A 15383-nucleotide genomic window follows, 5' to 3' on the forward strand; every position below is an offset into this window, starting at 1 on the left:
TAAAAGTATACAAAAATAAGCAAAACAGTAAAATAAACTTCCATTAACCAATCATCTAGCTTCAATAATCACTAACAGAAAACTTTGTTTCATCAGTAGCCCCATCTGCTTCTAAAATGTCACATTTAACAGTAAATATTTCATATATCCCTAAAAGATAAGGCTCTTTTAAAAATCATAGCCATAATACTATTATCGTTTCAGCAAAATATATTCATGTGAGATTTAATATGAAAAATAAACTATGTGTAATTTTTATGGAGATAATAATCCAACAAAGTAATTTTTAAATCTCATTAAAAATTTACCACAATTTTACAAAACTGACCCTTTGTCAACAAGGGCATTAAAATTCATAACTAATCATTTTCTAAAAGTCTAAAATTCCATTAGTGTCCAATGAGAATCTGATCATTTGATTGCTTATTTGACCTTCCCTGATTTTTGGTCATTCTATCTTGCTTAATGTTAGCCTGGGTTTGGAAAAGTCAGATTGGCTGATAAAAAGAGATTTATAAGTTATGCATTAAAGTATTGTGAAAGGAAAAGACATTGGTCCAGAACTAATGGTACTGATATTTGTCCCTATTAAAAAGATCTATGATAAGTTAGGTGTGACTCAACCACTTTCCTTCAATTTGCTGACCAAGTGTCTTTGACTAATACTGCTTTAGTTTATTGAAATTCAATATGTGGGTAATCTAAATGAAACAGAAATAGTAGTCTATTCTGCATCTGCTCATCCTTTAATTAATGAAAGGTAATCTAAAAAGTAATCTACTAATGTAACAACCACGGGTATATTTAACAATAATATTTACAGAGCATTTTCTACTACACATATGCGTTTATCCACTTACTCAGTTAGGTAAATAGGTGCAATCTCTATTTTACAAATGAAAAAACAGAAGTTAAAGAAACCAGCCCAAGGTTACATGTGATCCCAGTACTCTTTTCATTACAACATACTCAATAATGTACTTAAAATACAACCGAATAATCTATGTGAGCACTCAATTTGAGATCAATTAAGCAATAAGTAAACAAAATTGATAATGAAGTAGCTGCTTTATAAACATGCAATCATTTCTTTGGTCATATCACAGGAAAAAAAAGTCTTAATTCTCAGAAAATATAAAGTCGTGTCCATGCTGTCAAACTTTTATTTCTTTTCTAAATAAAACCTTTAAACTAACAGATATGGTAGGTTTGAGGATTCGATTCAAAGAGTATAAAGAGAAATTCATAGGAGTATGATTAAAAGCTAAATTAAATCCACCAGACAAATCACTTACCAAAATTTGATTGTGTAGATTTATTATGTGTTTTGTAAGAAAATAGGAAAAAAGAGAAGTAGTATACACAACTTGAATTCTGAATCGTCTAACTTTGAATGAAGTTTCATCATAAAAGATGAAATGAACTTAAAAGTCCCAAAAGGCTCACACACAAAGAACAGAGAAGAATTCTGAATAACAGAAGAGCTAGTTAGTATTTCAAAAAGCATGTTGAAATTCACAAAGCAAGCGGAAAGCCAGACATGATAAAGACTGTCTATGGTTCTTTCCTTACCTACATAACTTGTCATTCTCTGCTTCCTTCCTGAACCTCTGCTGAATAGTCCTTCCTCTCCATGCCATTTGTGGTCATCTCTCCTTTCTTGTATTTCCATCTGTTACCTTATCTCCTTTCTCTGATTCTTTCCTTTCCTTTTCTTCATGTTTCTTCTGAATCTTTTATGCCCACTGTCATACCTTTTCCCAACTGGCTGGTCATAATATGGAATGAAAGCATTTTTTAATATAATCATTTTACTAATTTCAAATCACCGTTATTAAACCTTTTTTTAACTTCAAAAATAAAAGTAACATTATGACTCTATGAAATTACTGGAGTCAGGCTGCCTGAGTTGCAGTCCAGCTCCACTTCTTACTAGCTTATTATCCAAAAGTATAAAAATGAGATACAAATCTAATGGAGTTCTTGTGAGCAATCCAAGAGAATACCCATATGCTGGGCACATACCATACAAAGTGCTCAATAAAAGTTAGTACATACTTCCTCTCCCTGATTCCTTGGAGCTGGCATTTTGAATATTGTTGTACAAAGCTAACTTTTATTCCTATAATTATACTTGATAGAATATAAGTCAGCATTTAATGAAAATCTCTGTTGTGATATATCCTACCTGCCCACCACCAAGCCATTAGAAATAGAAATGACAATACATAAACTCTTCCACTCTACACTTGTTCACCACGCTAAAAGTTATATATCAGAGGGGGAAAGTGCAAGTTAAATAAGACTTTCAATTGGTAAAATATCAGTAACAAGTTTAACTGTACACAACAGGTTACTGGTATTTTGTAATAGATTTAAAATGTTAGGTAATAAGAGGAAATAATACAAATAACTTTACTTTGTCTGGGTATGTTGATTCTATTTTTAATGTACTAATTTGACAAATTATTTTACTCCAACAGCACCTGGATATGACAGCACATCCCTACTGTTGTTAAAGCCTTTGGAAAGCGCCAAAAAAAAAAGGTATACACCCAAAATTAGGCATTGTACTGCTCCTAAATATACAATGTCTTAGGTAATAAGTAAAATCGTAAGGTTTCTTATCTGTGATTATAAAGACAGTTTTCACTAAGCTGTTTCACTCAAGAATATATCAGTATGTTTGATTTAAATGTATAATATTCTATAACTATAAAGAATACACCCCTCCCTGGGAAGTTGATATATAATATGCAAAAAGAAAATGCACAGAAGCAAGAACACAACCTTCAAAAAGTCACTTGTGTTTGTGAAAATATTTCAGATTAGGCTTTAATATTTTAACAGGAGAAAATGCTTCCCAAGATGAATAATATCTATCAAGGTATAAAGCCCCAACAATCTGTGTTTTAATCATAAATGAAAGACAATAATCACTTGCTTAAAAAAAAAGAGTACAAACATCTTAATGTATGAATATAGAACATTTCTTACATATTCATGTTTAACATTATTTAAACAAGAAAACCTATCATTAAAAAACAAAACCTAAAATTAGGTTATACATATTTCATCATGTCAGACAAATATATCCACAGCTCACTAAATGTTCTTTCTTACATTTCAAACACCTTATAAAATCCCACCTCTTTTAATAAAGTTCCCACAATAATTGGAAGTAAGATGGTAAGTCTGACCTAGTCTGTTTGGTCTGCACACTTAACCTTCACAAAGGAAGCCATGCTAAGTAACACAAATGTAAAGAAGCCATTTTCTTTGTTAATTTTGGCAGAGGATAAAAAAGGTATATTGTATAAATGTTTCACTTTATTTTTTTAGATTAGAAGCTCAGAAAGGGCAGAGCTCCTGTCATACAACAAATATCAAGACACGGATTCAGCTCTCCAGGGGTCAAAGGAGGTTTTTACATATTTTCATAATACTCTCCCCAAGTCCAAGTACCAGTAGCACTGGACCCGAAAGATAGTAGGTGCTCAATAAACATTTATTGACTCCATGAATAAATAGAAGGAAGGAAGGAAGGAAGGAAGGAAGGAAGGAAGGAAGGAAAGATGGAAAGAAAGAAGGAAGGAAGGAAGGGAGGGAGGAGGGAGCGAGGGAGGGGAAGGAAGGGGAAGGAAGGAAGGAAGGAAGGAAGGAAGGAGGAAAAATAATATAAATTAGTTTAACATATAAAATATTAAATATAAATTAATACCATAGTTCTACCTGGCCTTTATTCTTCCAAAATAACTTCTATAAACCAGACAATAAGAAGATGAATTATAAAACAATATACAATACATCTGAGTATACTTTGCTTGGGATGGCCAAAAACAAGTTTTTAAAAATCTGCTTATGTATTTTCCTATATACTGAAAAAAAAATGTAAAATTAAGAGTTATTAAGGAAAGGGAAGAATACTATATAGAATCAATTCACTATTTTAGAACCAAAATACAAATCAGAAAATTTTAAAAATCAATTCACTGTTCAAACTTATAACTGGGTTACCAAACAAGACAAACAGAACTCAGTATTAAAAAGTACTTTAAATGTACACAAATATGAGATTTTTAGTGGAGGGAATTCTCAAAGCCAATTGCTTCAGCAACATGGTGATAATGTGTTTGTATTGCACAGCTTCTCTTTGTATTTTGTCTTAAGACTGTGTAAATCAAATATATCCCAGACCTCACTTGCATGGGATTATAAAATAGGGTCACAAATTGCTTTTAATGACCTAATTAGATAGTAAAATTCCCCACTAGCTTGACCAATGGAAATTAGCATCTCTAAAAATTCTCCATAGTCATTTCTGAGGTGCCTAAATGCCTATCTGTTAGCGGCGGTCCCCACAAGGTGCTGACTTGTTCTGTCCCTCCTGCTCTGGTTCCTGTTGTCTCCATCCATGTCTGTTGCAGCTGAACCACTCAGTGGAACTTAAGGCTTTTCTTGCCTCTCATGGCCACTCCGGTGTCACAGTGTGAGATCCTACAGTTCCCATAGCTTCCGGCCAGAGAACTGCAGGAGTGCAACCAATAGCCTCCTCCCTGACTTTGCACCAAACCTCATCACCTAAACCGCCAAAGCCTTAAGATCCACCATATCACAATGTCTGTCTCTTATATATATACCCAGTTTCTTCAGTTTCTGGCCCTCTCCCTCTAACCATAGGAATTAAAACCAAGTACAAGGGGTTGAACAAGGAAGAGATGCCATATAACTTGCACTTTTCCTTACTCTTCCTACCACAAATCTCTCTCTCTTCCTCATGCTTTCAAAATATATACATCAGAAACTGGCAAACACTATGTTACAAGCATGTATATAAAAAAGAAATTGGTGGACAGGAATTTCTACAATTTTAGATGGTTAAGTCTTGGATCTGAAGTCACAAGGACTGGATTTGAATCACTCCATTCACCAAACACCAGCTACATATTTAATCCTCAAATTCCAATATTATCATTTTAAACAGAGCTACCATAGTACTTACCCCCATTGAGTTATGAAGATTAAAGGAGATAATGAATGTCAAGAATTCATATAATAAAGCTCAATATAATTGCTTTCAAATAAATCAATCAATTTGGCAGAAGATAGAGGAGATTATATGTTAATCTGGGGTGAAACCTTAGTTTTCGAAATTTCATAAAGAAAAAAACACTGAAGCATTAAAAGAAACATATCTTTGTTCAATGAGGTTTTTGCTTTAGTTAACTGAGAAGGCTTGGTTTCTTGAAATCTTGGGCAATCTGTATTTATCTAACATTGTAGAGTTCATTATATTCAGAGGAGGTAATAATAAATTATCTAACTGGTTGTCAGATTTTAATTTTAATTCAATTCACAAATGTTTGTCACCAACTATGTAAAGGCCCTGTGTTGTATGTATGTGTGTGCAGTAGTGGTAGAAGGTAATATATATAGATACCCATAAGAACATGAGATGAATGCTAAAAGAGTTATATAAAAATTGCTTTGGGATCACAGAAGAGAAAGCAATTAGTTTTATGTATTTGTGTGAGGACAAAATGGTCCTTAAAATTACACAAGAAAAGACCTTTAAAAGATCATTCCAGGAATGGAGGTGAGGAATGACCAGTACAGAATAATAAGTACAAGGGCCCAGAGATGTGAATGTACGAAATATATGGTAAAATAAAAAAATCCAGGTATCAAATTCTGGCTCTGCCCTAGACTTTGTGGCCACTTTGGATACATTAATTCATCTTCTATACCTTAGATTTTTATTCTGTAAAATGGAGACAAGACTATTGGATTAAGGCCTTCTCATAAATAAGACAATGTCATTCTCATAAAAATATAAGATGTTATAGTTAACTTTGTTTACTGTGATATCAGATTCCTTTTAACCTCAGGTTTGAAACTTTTAACATAATATGCCCTAAACATTAATATATTTAAACATCTGACATCTAAAGTTGATTTTTAAAAAGTTTTGAACGTATTTTAATTTTTACTCACGGCATTTAACTTTTACTCCTTTCTAAACATCTTCAGAGTGTTTATGGCTTCTAGAGATTTCTATCATTCATCTACACGAAGCTAGGAAGTGACATGATTCATATTTGCAAGATAACAGGGATTAACATTCAAGCTAACACTTCTGTTCTAGTATAGAATGGAGTATTCAAACATATAAAGACTGATCCTTTGGCTAGAAACAGCAGGACAGCAAAGTTTTCCTGAGGCTCTTTTTTTTCTTTGTGCTCATTTATGTTTTCAAGTTGTTGGCTTCTCCAACACCCATTTGGGGAAATAATGAGGAAAAAAAACAATCCAGGGAATTCATCACGTGTAGTCCTCAGGTTCTCAGGAAAAACAATTAAGAGACATTAACACCAAGATATTGCAGCTGTTGGAATTATCTGACAAAAATGTTAAATCAGCCATCATTCAGATTTCATTCAGAAATGCAATCTACTCTGGCCTCATAGGTCATAATACACTACTCTAAGCAAGATACCCTGAGGAACAGTGCAGAACAACAAAATATATGTGACCCATATTTTATGGAACATGCTATTAGAGATCACCTGCCCACAATCAGACATTTTTTTTACTAACAATATATGAGTGCAGGAAGTCAGGCTGGAGGCCACCACATTACATAGGGCAGGGAAACTAATTCCAGTTTCCTTTACCCAAAATAAATCCCAATGAATGAAGAGATTTTAAAAATAGTTACAAAAAACTAACAACTCTCTTCTACATTTAGGAAACACATTTTGCATATCAGAAAAAAGTGACCTTATTATTTTTTTTAAGAACTGTTACATATCCAAGAAGCCATATAAATCTCTTCAAAGGTTTTTAAAAGGTTTAAAAGCCAGGAAATTTAGATGTTTCAGCACCATTAATGCTAACCTTGGCACTGTGACTGCTACCAATCAATTTTTTCCTCTTAGAAAGAATAATTTTGATGAATGCTATTGCAAATTACACACTAAAAACATAAATTTTCATATGAATGGGGCCAATGTCTTTTGGCATGCTTGCTACCATCAAAATATAACTGCTAATCTTCAAATACAGTTATTCACAACTTCAGAAAATCATTTAGAAGACCAATTCTCTTTTTTAAGGTCAATGATTACCACAGTTAATGACCAATTGGCTTTAGCTATTACTGTCCTGACCTTTACATCATGTTTTAAACTAACAAGATAATAAATAACTATTAATAATGACCTATTCTGAAGGGTGTTTTTCAGTAACCATCTATGCTCACTGAAAACATAATTGTTTTTGTGTTTTATATAATCACTGTCACTTGCTGATTTTTGCTTGTTTCCTTATTGTAGCTGGCGTTATTTTATCATGAAAATAGGAATAAGGGTGGAGGGTGAGAAGACAGTAAATCTGAGATACACTCTATTGGCATTAAAAAATATTAGTTAAACATATATTAGTTTAGAAAATACAAAGGGTACTAAAAGGTACAAATTGAAAAGTAAAAGGCATCTTCTCCTTGCTTTCATTTTCTAAAGATAATCACTCTTAAAGTTTCTTATAATTGCTTACAAAAACTATTTAATGCATATGTTTGTATACAGTAAATGTACTTGTTTGTCTTCTTTTTAATTTTATATATGTGTGTGTGTATATGTATATATACATATGTGTGTGTATGTGTGTGTGTGTTTATGTGTATACATATCTATAATCTATATACCTGATACACTGTTCTGCTGCTTTCTTTTTTCACTTACAGTGTCTTGAAGACCCATATCAACATACACAGGTCTATCTCAATTACTTAATAGCTGCACAGTATTCTATCATGTGAAAACACAAATTTATCTAACCAATCCCATACTGATGGATATCTAAGTTATCTCTAGTTTTGTTGTTTACTTTGTTTTGTTATTACAATACTTCTATAAATATCCTTGTACATATATTTTGGAAAACATCTGCAATGATTCTTTGAAGTACAACTCCTGGGTCAAAGAATATGTGCCCTTCAATTTTGAGTGATTTTGCTACACTGCCTTCCAGAAAGACTATACTGATTGATACCAGCCATTAAGGAGAATTTTCCTTTCTCCACCACCAGGAATTATCACATTTCTTATTTTCACCAACCTTCAAGGTAAAAAAGATCTCACTGTGTTCTCATTTAGAGTTCTTTCGTTATTAATAAGGTTATAAATCTTCTCATGTTTATTCGAAGATATTGTTTTCAGCTATAATTATTTTCTTATTTAGTTGGAATAGGAAAATCAAGTCTGATCCCTTTAGTTTAGAACTCGATATACAACAGCTACTCAATAAATGCCTGATCCCTTATCAAATGAATCAAGAAACAGTTTAATGAAATCTTTCTTCAGTGAAACTTTATTATTCTAATACAATCTAATTAATATCTGCTTTTCAAAATTCATAAAACTCCTTGACACTGTGCCAAAGAAGCTGGCAAAACTACAAGACAAGTAGATTACAAACAGAAGGACATACAACAATAAACACATTATGTAGTCACTTTCTTGTAGCTATAATCATAGACAAAATTCTACCCTGTTATACATAACACACATTTCTCCACATTATATAAACCTTTTGTAAAGCTAAATAATATTCCACCAATCCTACATAAGTAGCATTTTACAGGTTTTATTCTTTATACGAATAGTATGTTGTATACATCCTTCTACAATTTGCTTTTATCTTTTCATTCAACATTATGTTGCTGAGATGTAGGCATACTGATACTTGTAGATCTTCGTTAATTTAAGCATTTCCTAATCTTTAATATGCAGTGACTTATTTATCAATTACGTTATTAATTGGTGTCAAACTTATTACAAACAATATTGCAATTAACATTCTTGCATATATCTCTTTGACATATAGAGGCTACAATAGCCTCTATAAAATATGTATATGTGTGTGTGTGTGTGTGTGTGTGTGTGTGTGTGTGTGTGTGTATGTACCTAGCAAACTGCTGAGTCTTAAAGAAGCTCTTGCACAAGTACTCCCTTCCTTTACTTGTGAAAGCATAAATTGTCATAAGCATTTTGGAGATCAATATCGTCATACCTTGAAAAGTTACTTAATCTGTAACAACTACTAGTTTATTCCTAAGATTCATCCCACTTTTACAATTTCATAACTGGGGTATTTTTTGTTACCAAACATAAAACTGGCTTAGGTGTTGAGTATTCAGAAAAAAATTAAACAACAATGGGAAACATACTAAGATATGATTGAAGAACAGGGCTTGACAGTTAAAAAGCATCATAAGTACAAAATCAAATCAGCAAGCTTTTTATTAAGACAGAATACCATGTTGATAACAAATTCTGACAAACCATCATTCTGAAAGAACATGATTTTCAAATTGCTTCTAGAATTTCTGGAACAAATGAAATGACTAAAATAAGGTAAAAGCAGAGTAATATGTTTGGTGAGATTCCAGCAGTCATTTGTTATCTGAAAGTTGGCAATGTCTGAGAATTTAATACCATTTAAGTATATTTTACTACATATAGAAAGATATATGAAACACATATCAGACTATGTCTTGCTTTGATATGAAGGTAAAAAGTTACAGAAATAACTCGAGGCTCCCAAAAGAGCTTTATAGATGTCAAATTTCCCTGACAGCAGAGAGGCAAACACTGTTTCATCCACAAAGCTGAGTAACAGGTACTACTATTGTTCTTTATGTTAAACTTGGAAAATTCTCAAATTCTCATTATGCATAGCAAATCTGGACCATCATCCAGATGAATTCATCCAGTCTACATTCGTAGACTTAGAAAAGGCATAATCTAATGCGACAATCTGAGGCCCCTGAGTAGAGTCTTTGGATCTTCTAAAAGACTAACTTAGATTCTATATCGATGATCTAAGAGATTCTAAAGAACAATAATCATAAATCGGCTCAACAAGTAAACACAGATCACTATCTCAATAAAACAGTCTGAGAACAAATATTTAAAGTTGTTACTGCATGATCGAAGCAATTGTTGAAGCTAATGTAGAAAAGCAAAGCTTTCCCAACCTGTATATGAAATTTCCCTTTAAAGAGAGGTCAGAAGAATTACAGAAAGGACATTTTATTCTAGGAAAAAAAGGTATTTTTTTTTAATCATCATTTCTGTGCCTCAGCAGGTTTTCTATAATGGTACTCCTTGTATTTAAGCATGTGGAATGGTTCTTTGAAAACTGTCTTCAAATGATTCATGCCTATTAAATGTATTACTTTAAATCCTTACTGATATTTTTATATTTGTTAAAGCATAATGTAAGGTGCCACCTCTCCAAAGGCCTTTGAATTGCAGAAGCACTATCTTATCACTAATGGTTGTTTCAATGTCACATTACCAGTATCACTCATAAAATTCTATTCCTTTCTCTCTCCCTTTTGTTTTCTTTACAAGAGAAAATGAATAAAGTATGTCAGATGTTAACAACAGCTGGCCCCACCTGGCCCATCCCCCTTGGCTCTAACATGTAGCATGCACGATTAGGGAAAATTAGAACTAGAAATAGAACTTGAAAAGTAATTAGGCAAATAATTAAGAATTTGTAGAGAAGTATCCATGAAATAAGTGTGAATTGCCTTTTTCTACAATATAGATACCATTAGATAAATTCATGCTTAGAACTCATAGAAACAATTTATTATGGCATAAATACTTCAAATTTAAGGAATTTTCAAGCTACATGATATTAAAGAAACTTACTGGTAAAATAGCTCTTAAATGGTAAACTGTGCTTCTAGAAAGAAAGAGGAATAAACTTATAAAAAATTGCAACATTTAAGTCAATTTCCCCTTGGATTTAGCTAAATTATATATGCTCTGTTTTTTCAGAGGGGATAAGACACCAATTACCAATTTCCTAAATTCTCTGCCTACACATAGCTTCTTCCCTAATTCAAAACCCACAGAGAAAGGAAACTCTGTCCCCCATTATTTAAATCAGTGATTTGACTAAGTTTTATGATCCAGTAGGGATTTGAAATAATCATCAAGACATCACTTATTCCTAAGGGATGAACTGAACACTAAGATAAAATGTAAATCATAAACACCTCTAATTTCTCAGGCATTAATTGTGTAATATTAAAAAGTGACAGATTCCTATTTAATTCTATTCCAAGGAAAGATACAACATGTTAATTTGTAGAAGTAATGTTTAATAATTTAAGATAATCCATAATTTCATAAAAATATTTTTTTACGCTACAAAGGTGAGCTAAATTAGAACGGTAAGGACAAAGAACAGTCCTGCCCTCTGCTTTTTCCTTGGTAAAGCTGTCAGAGTTACTGAATTATGCCCTTCAGGAAATCATTCAGTATCAATATTTAAGTTAATCTTAATGTCCTCCCCAGAACCAACTACATATATTCTACTCAGTCACAGATTTATTCCAATAGAGCACTGTGCAACCTGCATACTAAATATGTTATTTTATACACATATCTATGTTATTAGAAATAATTTAGTCTACCGCCATGCTACCCTGAACATGCCCGATCCCGTCTGATCTCAGAAGCTAAGCAGCATCGGGCCTGGTTAGTACTTGGATGGGAGACCACCTAGGAAAACCAGGTTCTGTAGGCGTAAAAACTAAGGGATTGTAAATTGAAAAGGTCCTTGCAATCTGTGAGGTCAACCAAGGGTTGCCTCATCTAAAAAAAAAAAAAAAAATTAGTGTGGCTTTAGTGAGTGTACCAAGGACTTGTACAACTTAATAGAAAAGCGTGTTGAGTATTATCTCCATCAAAGAGACTATTTAATCAATCCTGAAGAAAGGTTTATATACATATCTCTCAAAATACATTTGTTTATTCTCTGGCATACTAAAATATGTTTTTTTCCCAAACCCTGAAGAACATTAACACAGTACATAATTGTGGCATAAGATAATAATTTTATAAATAAAAAGTATGTTCCAGTATCCTGAAGACTTAATTTGCATATACTCCATAAAATGGATTTTAACTTTCTGATTTGATTGTTCTTATAATCTTTTTTTGGAGCACTTTATGAAATCATAAACTTAGAAACCAATATGATTTTCAATGTTTGGTCATTAAGCCCTACATCTGGGCAGATTCAAGGGGATATTCATAAAAGAGAAAGAATAGATTTGGGGTACTTTTGGTTTTTATTTTATGCAAACCAATAACTGACTTTTAATTCAGTAGCAACAGGTTTTCCTAGTTTGTGGGACTATAACAGAACTGTGTTGGACTCATATTTAGGCTCAACCCTAAGGAGTCCTCTGGGTTTGTGTTCACGGAAAGACTGACCAGAACTATAACATGATCTAGTTCCATCGCCCAGGATGTCATTTCTAACATGTAAGACACGTTACTTTACTTCCGCACAATGTTAACTTTATTTTCACACATTATTTTCCTTTAAATTGTTTGAAAATCAGATAATGAATGTGTTAAAATCCAAAATAATGCAAATTCTTCTAAGGTTTTTATAAACAATACCACAGACAAATTACTTAGGAAAACTTAGATATAAACATGTTACTAAAACCAGATTCCATCCTTTTCATCTAGTTATTGGGCATGGGCAATAAATAACATGTAAAACATAGAGCTATTGTGATAAAGTAGAAATCTATGTAAAAGTGCTTAGCAAAAAACCAGGCATATGATAAACATGGACACATTTTAGCAAAAACTTGGAAAACTGGCTTCTCTGTTGACTCCGAAAATAGCCAGCTCTTTGTCTTGAGATAAGTCACTAAACCTCTCTAGGCCTGTTTTCTCATCTGTAAAACCATATTCCTCAATTTTCACTCTTCTAGTCAGAACAGCCACCAACCCAAAGGACTAGACTGGAAGGAAATCTGAGAGGACATCTGGTTCCTATCTCATACAAATATTATAAACAACTTTTCAGTACCTTTATCTCTGCCCCACCACAGGTACTCAAAAAACATTTGTTGACAAAAGAAGAAACATTTGTTCTAAGTAAAAGTAAAATTAGAAATAAAAATGAAGCTACTGATAAAGACATGCTGTTCCTGCCTACTGGATTTCTCCAACTGGGACAAGCATCTTCCTAGGTAAAGTCCACCCAAAAAATGCGGAGCAGAGCAAACCACGAGAAAAAGATAAAGATCACCAAGACTGGAAAAACAGATTAAGATCTAGAATGAAGCCAACTCTGCCACTTATAAATGAGGCCAAGATCACTAGAAATATTAGCTGTACTATTAACTCAAGGCTTAAAGCAAAACTCAGAAACAAGAAGGCATCTGGAAAGCCTGCTCACCTGACAGGTATTTTGCACTATCTTCCTTTTAGGTTATTTACATATATCTCATCTCCTGACTAAATCACGAATTCCTTGAAAGGAAGCATTATTGTCTAATTTACATTTACATCTTCTGCTATGCCTGGCACACTGCAGACATTCAATTAATATTAGGTAACTTAATTAAGTATGATGTCTTCTAAAGATAATCAGTGCTATCTTGACATTCGAACAAAGCATCAGCTACGTTAAAGTCAAAATATTTATCATTGGGCAAAGGCTTTTTTTATTTTTAGCTTCCATTTTATTAAAATTACATATACATCTGACTTGAATTAGCAAATAACTTCAGGTTTGTCTTTTTTAAAAAACAGCAGACTCTTCTCCCTCTCCCATTTCCTTCTTCTTAGAAGTAATATGCATTTTCGGTTCTTTCAGATGATTAGTTTGGAATTTACTTCCATATCTCTAAATATCATGTGTATGTTGCTACTTCTTGATTTCAAGTTTTAGGCATTATCATTTCAATATGAAAATAAGGGTTGAGCTATATTTCCTCTCCCCATCCCCAGATCTAATATACATGCAATCTTTCCTACCTAGTTATATTATAATTAATGCTTACATAATTATGACCATATAAACAATATTCAGAGCTAAGCAGGGTAGTGAGATACTGTTACTTCTTTTCTGCACAACTTTTTGTTTATCTGAGGTTAATAAACATCTTAAGGATTTGCTGTTCTGTATTTTCTTCGATTAGTTTTCTAAGTATATATCGTGAATTCAATACCACATTCTTTGCCAGAAGATCTTTTAGAATTCTGATGTTTATTATGACTGTGTGGCCCTTTGGCATTTTCAAGAGCAACACAAATATTTAAATTGTTTTTTAGTTACAAACCTCTTCCTTCACTGAATGGGATTCTATTAGGCCTGGGTAACAAACTGCTTGGGTTTTATATGGGTTACAGATATTTCAGATATTATAAAACTTTACACTAATCAGGTATCATTTAAAAGCATGAAATTGTTTTAATATGGTGTAATAGAAACAGCACAAGATATGGAGAAAGACTTGATAGTGAATTCTGGCTTATACTAACAGAACAAGTTATTAACTTCCTTGAACCTCAGTTCCTCATCAAAAAAACAGGTATTATTTGGATATCATAGTTTGATTTCTGATTTCTCTACCCACTGGAATGACTTAAGAATAATTAAAAACCTGGATAAAACTGCCCATAAGCATTTACTCTAATAAGACAAGATATAGAATTAACTGAAACTTTTCAAGGCCCTAATTAACAAAGGAATTTTTAGAGCTAGTACAGAGAGTAAATTAGCGAGTCACTTGAACCCCAACGACCAAAAAGAGTAGCAAATGAAGTACTAATAATAATTATTAACTGAATATTTACTATTTAGCAGGCATTATCTCCTTTAATCCTAAATGTCAGCAGCTATGAAGTAATTTTTTCCACTGTACATTTGAGAAGCTAAGGAAAGTGACAAATATCCTGTCCAAGTTCACAAATACTAAGTGGAAGAGCCCGGATTCAAATCTAGGAATTCTGATGCCAAAGTATATTCAATCATGGCCTGATAATGCTTTCCATAAAGATTTAAACAGCAACTTAATGGGTGAAATGATCTTAAGTAGATCACACACATTATAATGTTTTGAAAAAAAGGCATTTGTGCCTGGATTAGGAAATTAGAAACAATCCTATGAGGTTGTATACGTTTTGCCAAAGGTTGCAGAAGAAATTGTGCTTATATCAATCTGCATTTATCCATACTAGTCATCCCTTGACCTTGACAACAGATCACATTAAGGATGCTCAAGCAGGCATGTCAGCAGCTGAGAAGAATGCTGGCTACTTCACAGGGCTATGACACACAGAGCATGCTATGGTCTGAATTTGTCCCCCCTCCCCCACAAAATTCATATGTTGAAGCCCTACCCCCAGCTGATTATATCTGGAGGGAGAGTCTTTAAGAAGTAACTAAGGTTAAGTGAGGTCATAAGGGTTGAGCCCTTTATAAGATTAGGATTTGGGCCTTAAAAGAAAAGGAAGACATTATGTGTGTGTCTCTCTCTCCACCCCCTACCC

At 32.9% G+C, this 15383-nt stretch overlaps 1 protein-coding gene and 1 pseudogene across 1 annotated transcript in view; one reads left to right on the top strand and one right to left on the bottom strand.

The window, feature by feature from the left end:
- The window catches only part of FBXL17 (F-box and leucine rich repeat protein 17), a gene marked incomplete at its 5' end in the record, with an annotated part of 440618 nt that overhangs the window by 322913 nt on the left and 102322 nt on the right, over positions 1–15383 (bottom strand). The window lies entirely within an intron of this gene.
- LOC112480828 lies at positions 11489–11607 on the top strand (annotated as a pseudogene).

The sequence above is a fragment of the Pteropus alecto genome, unplaced genomic scaffold, assembly GCF_000325575.1.
Source record: "Pteropus alecto unplaced genomic scaffold, ASM32557v1 scaffold20, whole genome shotgun sequence".
In the NCBI taxonomy this organism is placed as follows: domain Eukaryota; kingdom Metazoa; phylum Chordata; class Mammalia; order Chiroptera; family Pteropodidae; genus Pteropus; species Pteropus alecto.